Source organism: Phacochoerus africanus, chromosome 3 (assembly GCF_016906955.1).
Source record: "Phacochoerus africanus isolate WHEZ1 chromosome 3, ROS_Pafr_v1, whole genome shotgun sequence".
Taxonomy (NCBI): domain Eukaryota; kingdom Metazoa; phylum Chordata; class Mammalia; order Artiodactyla; family Suidae; genus Phacochoerus; species Phacochoerus africanus.
Window position 1 is genome coordinate 29464363 of NC_062546.1, and position 7721 is coordinate 29472083.

Sequence of the window (7721 nt, forward strand, 5' to 3'; positions counted from 1 at the left end):
AATGAATTCCACACTGGGAAACCCATCTGTGGACCCCGCTGAGAACGAGACAGGCTCTCTTCTCTAGCCTCCATCATTCTATCTTTTCTCCCACCTTCAACCATCTTTGCGATCTCTGTTGGACTCTAAAGTCTTTAGAGGGTGGGGTTCTTGGTGGCATAATGATCAAGAGCACTGGCTTTGAAATCAGATACATTCTAGGTTCAATTCCTCATACTACTTCCTAGTAAATGGATAATCTTGAGCCCATCATATAGACCTATATATCCTTCGACCTTGAAATCTTCATTTGATACCTCAAATATTCAAGACTGAGTTCATTATCTACACGTGGACATTCTTCTCTCCCACCCCACCCTTTTCAGTATGTGGCACATTATTCATTTGGTTAAACCAAGAAGGGACCTTTGTTCTACATCCTCACTCATCCACTTCTATCTATTTCCTACCAGGCCCTGTTAGTTTTACCTCCTAAATACCTATTAAATCTAGTTCTCCATCTCCACCATCATCTCTTGCCTGAATTAAAATGATTACCTCCTAATTAGGCTACCCCAATTTCTTCCGCCTTGCCTTGAAATCTCTTCCTCCTACTTCAGCCAGATCTTTTAGAACACAGATCTGATTACACACATCTTTGGCATAAATATGCTTGTGGATTCTCATTGATCACAGCATACTTATAGTAAAACAATTTGGTATGTGGTAGTATATATAAACAGTTCAATTCATCCTTACATGACTGGTGTCTCTAGAGAGGAGGGGACATCCACCTTTCTGTACCCAGTACAGCCTCTTTGTCTCAGGTTTGTTTCCTTGGGAAATAGACTCTGAGGTGAAGATTTATTTGAGTTGATTTTTTTTATTTGTTTGTGTACCAATTATAGATTTTTGGTTTGCAGTTATTCTGAAGTTTTGATATGAGTCTATATATATATATATATACAAGATTGTTTTAAGTTGTTGGTCTCTTAATTGCAAGTGCATCTCCAGTGTCCTGCATTTGTACCTTCCTCACAATTCCTGATTTTGGTGGCATAATTGTGCGTGGATGATTTTGTATCTTTACAGTATATATACCTTTACTAGTGAGCCTTGTCATTTGTGGTATTTTTGTTTCTGGTTGCTGCCTTTTCTTTTCTGCCTAGAGAAGTTCCTTTAGTATTTGTTGTAAAGCTGGTTTAATGTTGCTGAATTCTCTTAGCTTTTGCTTATCTCTGAAGGTTTTGATTTCTCCTTCAAATCTGAAGGAGAGCCTTTCTGGGTAAAGTAATCTTGGTTGGAGGTTTTTTCCTTTCATCATGTTAAGTATATCCTGCCACTCCCTTATGGCCTGCAGCATTTCTGCTGAAAAAATCTGCCAATAACCTTATCAGGGTTTCCTTGTATGTTATCTGCTTCTTTTCCCTAGCTGCTTTCAATCTTTTCTCTTTGTCTTTAATTTTGGTCAGTTTGATTAATATGTGTCTCAGGATATTCCTCCTTGGGTTTATTTTATATGATACTCGTTGCACTTCCTGGATTTGAGTGAGGGGTTCCTTTCCCATGTTAGGGAAGTTTTCGGCTATTATTTCTTGGAATATTTTTTCTGTCCCCTTCTCTCTTTCTTCTCCTGCTGGCACTCCTATAATATGGATGTTGGTGCATTTAACATTGTCCCAGAGTTCTCTGAGACTCTCTTCATTTGTTTTCAATCTTTTTCCTCTTTTCTCTTCTGCATCTGTAATTTCCACTAATCTGTCCTCCACCTCACTTATTCGTTCTTCTGCCTCCTGTATTCTGCTGTTAGCTGCTTCTAGTGAATTTTTTATTTCAGTTATTGTATTTTGCATCTCTTGTTTAAGTTTTATATCTTGTATCTCTTTGCTCAGTGTTTCGTGTAAGTTATCCAATCTTTGCCTCCAGTTTATTTCCAATGTTTTGCATCATCTTCAGCATCAACAGTCTAAAGTTTTTTTCCTGGAGGCTGAGAATCTCCTGATCACTTTGCTGTTTCACTGGGGTTTTTTCTTTCTCCCTCATCTGAGTTATAGTTCTCCATCTTTTCATTTTTATAGGTTTTTGGTGTGGTGACCTTTTTACAGATAACAGAATTGTAGCCTCTCCTACTTCTGATGTCTGCCCCCCTTATGGCTGAGGTTGGTTCAGGGCGGGGGGCAGGGGGCACTTCCTGTACCTTCCTGATGGGTGGGACTGATGCCTGCCCACTGGTAGGTGGAGCTGATTCCTATCCCTCTGGTGGGTGGGACTTTGTCTCTGGGTGAGATCAGAGGTGGCTGTTTGCCTGGGGAGTCTTTAGGCAGCCTGTTTAGGCAGCAGGGCTGTGATCCCACCTGGATTGTTTTTTGCCCTGGGGCTTCTCAGTGCTCATGGGTGGGGCCAGATTTTCCCGAAATTGCCGCCTCCAGAGAAAGGCATGCTGCTGAATGTTCCCAATCTGCCACCAAGAGCTTTGCTTCCAATGTCCTTCCTGCACAACAAGCCACATTCACCCCTGTTTTCCCAGGATGTCCTCCAAGAACTGAAGTCAGGTTTGACCCAGATTCCTATGGAGACTTTGCTTTGCCCTGGGACCCAGTGCACATGAAAGTCTGTGGTGCCTGTTAAGAATGGGGTCTCCATTTCTCCTAGTCCTGTGGAGTTCCTGCACACGAGCCTCACTGGCCTTCAATGCCAGATGCTCCAGGGGCTCTTCCTTCCAGTGCCAGATCCCCACAAGTGGGATTTTGATGTGGGGCTCAGAACTCTCACCCCTGTAGGTGAGTCTCTGTGAACCAGTTACTTTCCAGTCTGTGGGGCTTCCCACCCAGGAGGTATGGGGTTGCTTATATCACGTAATCAACCCTCCTACCTCTTGATGTGGCTTCCTCTTTGTCTTTTTGGGTAGGATATCTTTTTGAAAGTTTCTGGTCCATTTGGTTGAAGATTGCTCAGCATTTGGTTGTAAATTTTGTTGTTTTTAGGAGAGAAGTTGAGCTCCAGTCTTTCTATTCCATCATCTTAATCCCCCTCCAAGGTAAATTCTTGTAGGTAAAATTTTTTTTTCTAGGTTGGTGAGATCAGCATTTTGACTCTATGTGTTGATTGAAGCCATCTGCTTCTGCTTCCACATGGGCTGCAGCTGATAAGCCCCAGAACTTTCCCTGCTGTGCACTTCAACAGCTTCTGAAGAATAAAGTCTTGGTACTTACTGGCTTTCAAGTTCCACAGCATAAAATTTTGGATGAATATGCTGATACTTTATATAGTGTGGCCCAGGGATTCTTGTAATGCTGCTTAGCACTGTAAATGAGACAGACGATCCTTCAAATCATATTTAGAGTCTTTGATATCCAGTTACAGTGATCTCATTTTGCCCCAGTCTGTCTGGTTTTTCTTTTTCTTTTCTAGAGTCATAATCTTTAGGATGAAACTTTTTAGAAGCACATTTCTTGCTGAAACTTGGCCTCTGTCCACTGGTGCTGAATAAAAATGCAGAGACAGAGTTTTGGGTGAAGGAGAAACAGATAGCTTTATTGCTTTGCCAGGCAAAGGCGGCCACAGCAGCTAATGCCTTAAAGACTGTGCCCCCCTGAGGTGAAGATTAACATGCTGTCTCTCAAGGGGTACTTTTAGAATCAGGAAGGGAGGAAGAGAAAGCAGGATTGGATAGAAGAAGTTGAGCTGCAGTGGAGACCCAGTGAAAACCTCAGCTGGCCTCCCATGGTGCTCTTGTGCTGGCATGTTCCCTTCAGGGTTGTCCTGAGCTGGGGTGAGAGGGCTGGGCTTTTGTGTCACCATGTTGATGAGTCAATGGATGTGGCGTTTTACCGGGCATGACTTTGGGCAAGGTGAGTCTCCTCAACTGAGGTAGTTATAAGGAGGGCTGACCGGTAGGGGTCATTTTCTGCAGCTTAGTACATAGCAGCATCCTCCACACTCTTTGGAACATCTTCCACCTGGGAATCCTTGGGCTCAGGATATGTATTAACCTGCCCATAGTTAGGTCCTCAAAGCTGCCTCACCTCATCCAGATAACCCAGAGTTCTCTGACCCCACTTGGTGTGACCTGAGCCTTCCTATAGGAAAAGTTTAGGTTGACTGTCATAGGGGGACTGAGAAGCAGCTTCCTCTGGGAACTCTGAGTGCCTAGGTTAGCAGTGAGCTCTGGCAGAAACAGGAAGGAAGAAAAGGAAACTTCAGACCTGTTAAGTGAGATAAAATGTGAGTATATTAACAGAAGTCTCCTCACCACACATTTCCTGACATTGTTCCCTAAGAGAGTGCCAGAGGACATGATCTTAAATTTTATCTAGTAGACTTTAAAAAAATAGTTTTAGATTTATAGAAAAATCGAGATGATAATACAGAGAGCTCCCATATACCCCTGCACACCAGTTTCCTGTTATTAGCATCTTACATCAGTGTGGCACCTTTGTTAACACCTAATGATCTGATATTGTTCCATGATTATCAGCTGAAGTCTATATTTCATTTTTGTCTTAGCTCAGACAGCTATAACAAAACTCTATGGGCTGGATGTCTTATAAACAACAAAAATTTATTTCTCCTGGTTCTGGAGGCTGGAAGTCTGAGATCAAGGGTGACAGTCTGGTCAGGTTCTGGGGAGAGCCCTCACCCAGGGTGCAGACTACTGGATTTCTCCTTGTATCTTTCATGGTGGAAGGAATGAGCTGGCTCTCCAGTCTCTTTCTATAAGGGCCCTGATCCTTATAAAAATGAGGGCCAAATGCCATGACCTAATCCCCTCTCAAAGACCCCTACCTTCAAATATCATCCTATGGGGAATTAGAATTCAGTGTGCAAATTTTGGAGAGACACAAGCCTGCAGTCCATAACGGACTTCCTCAGTTCTTACCTAATGTTCTCTTCCTTTCCAGGATCCCATGCAGGATACTATGTTACATTTACTAGTCACCTCTCTTTAGGCTCTGCTTCATTGTGACAGCCTCTCAGATTTCCTTTCTTGTGATGACCTTGACAGTTTTGAGGAGCACTAGTCAGGAATATTGGAAAATGTCCTCTATTACAATTCGTGGGATCCTTTTCTCATAGGGGCAGTAAGCCCATTCAAGAAGGTGGAGTCCTCATGACCGATCCATCTTCCAGGGCCACATGTTTTTTGTTTTGTTTTGTTTCTTTTGTTTTGCATGCAGAGGTTCCCAGGCTAGGGGTCAAATCAGAGCTACAGTTGCCGGGCCTACACCACAGCCACAGCAACGCAGGAACCAAGTTGTGTCTGCAACCTACATTACAGCTTACGGCAACATCGGATCCTTAACCCAGTGAGCGAGGCCAGGGATCAAACCCGCAACCTCATGGTTCCTAGTCAGATTCATTTCCGCTGTGCCACGATGGGAACCCCCTTCCTTTTTTTTCTAACTAAAGTATAGTTGACTTACAATGTTGTGCCAGTTTCTTCTGTACAGAATATTTACTCAGTCATATATATATATACACACACACTCAGTATATATATGAATACACACACACACACACACACACACACACACATTCTTTTTTTGGTACAGTCTTCCATCATGTTCTATCCCTAGAGATTGAATATAGTTCCCTGTGCTGTAGAGTAGGACCATTGCTTATCCATTCTAAATGTAATAGTTTGCATCTGTTCAGCCCAAACTCCCAGTTCATTCCACTCCCTCCCTCTCCCCCTTGGCAACCAGAAGTCTGTTCTCTGTTTACGAGTCTGTCTCTGTTTTGTAGATAGGTTCATTTGTCCCATATTTTATATTCCATGTACAAGTGATATTAGTTGTTTAAACATAAAGAAGAAAAAGTAGTCTTTAGAAAAATGACTTTAGAATGTAAAATCCAGGTGATGGATGAAAAAAAAATTATTTAAAAGCTTTCTTTTTTTGCTTTTTTCGGGTCACGCCTGTGGCATATGGAGGTTCCCAGCTAGGGGTCAAATCGGAGCTACAGCGGCTGGTCTACACCACAGCAGCAGCAACACAGGATCCGAGCCACATCTGCGACCTACACCACAGCTCATGGCAACATGGGATCAGTGACCCACTGAGCGAGGCCAGGGATCAAACCTGCAACCTCATGGTTCCTAGTCAGATTCGTTTCCACTGCGCCGTGACGGGAACTCAAATTTTTAAAATTAAAAATTTTTTTTGCATTTATAGGGCCATACCCATGGCATAGGGAAGCTCCAGGCTAGGGGTTGAATCAGAGCTATAGCTGCCAGCCTACCACAGCCACAGCAGTGAGGGATCTGAGCCATGTCTGTGGCCTACACCACAGCTCATGGCAATGCCGGATCCTTAACCCACTGAGCAAGGCCAGGGATTGAACCCACATTCTCATGGATGTTAGTCAGGTTTGTTACCCCTGAGCCACAATGGGAGCTCCAAAAAATTTTATTTTGGTATCCAATATCTAGTAGATATTAATATCCTCAATGAAGTATTCACTTACTCATTTAAAAAGTGTAATGGCTTAGATGTGGCAGCCGCAGTTCTGGCGACTGAGAACTCAGATAGTCCCTTCACTGTTAGAACTGACATCCCATTTGAGGAAGAAACACATACAGGGAGTCCTCACTTTGCACGGTCCTGATATGCATGAATTTCAGTTAGTGTAGTTAAATAACATTACTTCCCCCACCACTTGATTCAAATTCCAGTTACTGCAGTTTACCGTGAACAATTGCATAAAGTACAAACTCTGCTGCTAGTTCTCCTTCAGCCCACAAATCACCATGTAACAGATGCTCCTTACAATTAGTAGACAATCATGTCATCTGTTTCAAAATCTGTAGGAATTGGTCACTGTGGCTCTGTTACTCAGTTTAGGCACAGAGAGCAAAGCATGTAGTTGTGTTATCTCCTGTCTTGTAGTGATAAACTCATAAGACATTTACAACAATGAATGATTGCAAAAGGGAACTGGATACAGCGATGAAAGTGCAATGGAGAAAAGAAAAAGTGATGATGCTGGAAGTGACATTCACACTGAATGTAAATGGATTGTAGAAGAGATTGCTGCCTCTGGGAATGTTATACCGACACTGATAGAAAGATTCTAGATGTGCAGCCAGAGGGGCTCGGTGAAGGCAAACTTACCACATAATGAGGAAGGAGGTGGTTAGGAAAAGTGTGAATATGTCCAGTAGGAAGTGACAACAGCAAATACTTCAAGTTAAAGGAAGTTTGTAACGATTTCACAACATTGCTGTATAGCACTGGGAACTCTATCTGGTTCTTCTGATGGAAGCATGATGGAGGATAATGTGAGAAAAAGAATGTAAATATGTATGTGTGACTGGGTCTCTTTGCTGTAGAAAATTGACAGAACACTATAAACCATCCACAATGGAAAAAGTAAAAATAATTTAAAAAAAGTTTTCACAATATTGAGAGTACAGGGAGTAAAATGTTGGAACCTTACCCAAACTTAGAAAGGAGTAGTATAATACCCCAAGGCATATATATAAGATACTGGCTCTTATACAGTAAATTGTACAAGAAGAAGAAAGAAAACAGTTCATACTACTTTTGATAAGCTTTGCAAAGAAATAAACTCTTTATTCTCAATGTTTCAAGTGTGACAAATTATAGTATACTAAATAAATACTAATTTTTACTGTTTTTTCACTTCCCTCTACATTTATAACCGACAGTAAGAGAGTCTCTGATGTTTAAACAATTTTTTGAAGGTCACAAAACAGTCATTATCCCACTGATTATTGAGGT